A 1,779-nucleotide genomic window follows, 5' to 3' on the forward strand; every position below is an offset into this window, starting at 1 on the left:
ACCATAATTTGCCATTGTATGTTTTCTCACAAAGCTTGCTTTTACCATATGAATTGTGTCAAAAGTTCTATATGCTAACATGTTTTTCCTTGCAGAAATTTATTGATCACCTTGAAGAAATTTTACAAGCTTATATTGACAAGAGAGAACAGGTCAGTATCAGCTATTAGGAGTCAGTCCCACATGTAACTTATGTGTAATCTTATGTTCAGATTTCCTTATCTTCTATTGTGTAATGCTAGAAATTACATAACAAAAGTATTGTCCGCCTCTACTATAGTAATCTGACTTGCACTCTATCTTTTAAACAATTGATCTAGTCTAGGTGAGGCATAATGCATATGGTCTGTTCAGCGGAGCTGTCTCCATGTTGTTCAACTGAATAGAAATATTTAATATATTTTTTGTATAACTCCAGGTGGTAATATTTTCTGTTTGTCATGTATAACTCTGCACCGTACATAAAACCTAGTCTTGATTCACAGACGTCCATGTGATGATAGTGTTGGCATAAGATTGCAAGTAAAACCGTGAAAGCAACGCACACCACCGTACCTACACCAAGTCTCCAAAGTACAAACGATGAGAGTCGTTGTTCATATGCAATGGGAAATTCAGCTGAATCAAAAACAAGGTAGACTTGAACTCAAGTTCCAGGACATGGCATGACCAGATATGTGGCAGTGGGGTTCACTGGGTGCATGTTTGTGCTGTTCTGCAGATTGATTGATGAAACAAAACACCACATTTTGAAATCAGCTCACCCATCAGGCATGTCTGCAAACCGGGGTTTCTTTGGATGCAGGTTGTTTTCTTCTCTCTAAATAAACTTTCTTCTATACTGTTTTCTCTAAATAAATTCTCTAGCTTTATTTTTGTCTAGCATTTTGATCAGTTCAGATACTGAGTATAGAAGTAATCTTTGTGATGTGTCATTTTTGAGAAGGCTTTTAGGTGCTCTTAATTTTCGGATGTTGATTATTTTGTTTAGCTGTATGTCCTTTTGTCAACAAACACATACTGAAGAATATCTGTTGATCTATTGTTGTAGGAGGAGGCTGCCAAGGTCAAGGCTGCTGGAAGAACTGGAGGTGCCACACGAGGTCCATTACCTGAGAAGCCTGACACTAAAGATGAAACTGTGCTACAGAATTGGAGGTGGCACACGAGGTCAGTTAAGAAGGCAAATGGTGAAAGGAATTCTCAGAGATGTGTGATGTTGAACTGAAACGTGCTGTAAGAGACTATAAGGGGTATTGCTATTGTTATCAGTGCAGATAATACTTGTGATTCTGTTTGGTGTTGTATCTGATTTGAATGTAAACCTGAGGTTGTATCTGTTATATTGGTTGATGGGTTGATATAATCTGGAATGTTTTTTGGGCTGAAATCATCATTGTGATATATGGGCTGAGATTGAATTTGATGGGCTTCAGGTTTGTTTAGTGGGTTTTTATCTGTGGACTGAAAATGGCCCAATTGAGTGGCCCAATTCTAAAATGGGTCGTGAATGCCATGTCATCAGCCATGTTATTGGCCACGTCACCGTCCACGTCATCTACCATGTACGCCTATTATGACGCTTTCTCACCGTTGCGATATCCATTTAGCATATAGCGACGACCCATATTTCGTTGGGATACAGTTGACACATATAGCCACGACTAGTATTTTGTTGAGATAGCCTGTTAACATATTGCAACATCATAGATATCGTATTGCAACAACATTCTTGCATTGCATTATCGCTTGTTTGCAACAGCGCAATATCGTTGCAAT

At 38.5% G+C, this 1,779-nt stretch overlaps 1 long non-coding RNA gene across 2 annotated transcripts; it reads left to right on the plus strand.

The window, feature by feature from the left end:
* Positions 1 to 621: 621 nt before the first annotated feature.
* On the plus strand, positions 622 to 1,376 carry LOC111257466. Of its 2 annotated transcripts, XR_002678008.1 has the most exons (3): positions 622 to 634; positions 722 to 805; positions 1,052 to 1,376. It is a non-coding gene; the product is annotated as an uncharacterized LOC111257466 (long non-coding RNA). The 2 variants fall into 2 exon arrangements; XR_002678007.1 differs by lacking the exon at positions 622 to 634 and having other exon boundaries at positions 666 to 805.
* The last annotated feature ends 403 nt before the right edge of the window (positions 1,377 to 1,779 follow it).

The sequence above is a fragment of the Setaria italica genome, chromosome V (assembly GCF_000263155.2).
Source record: "Setaria italica strain Yugu1 chromosome V, Setaria_italica_v2.0, whole genome shotgun sequence".
Lineage (NCBI taxonomy): Eukaryota > Viridiplantae > Streptophyta > Magnoliopsida > Poales > Poaceae > Setaria > Setaria italica.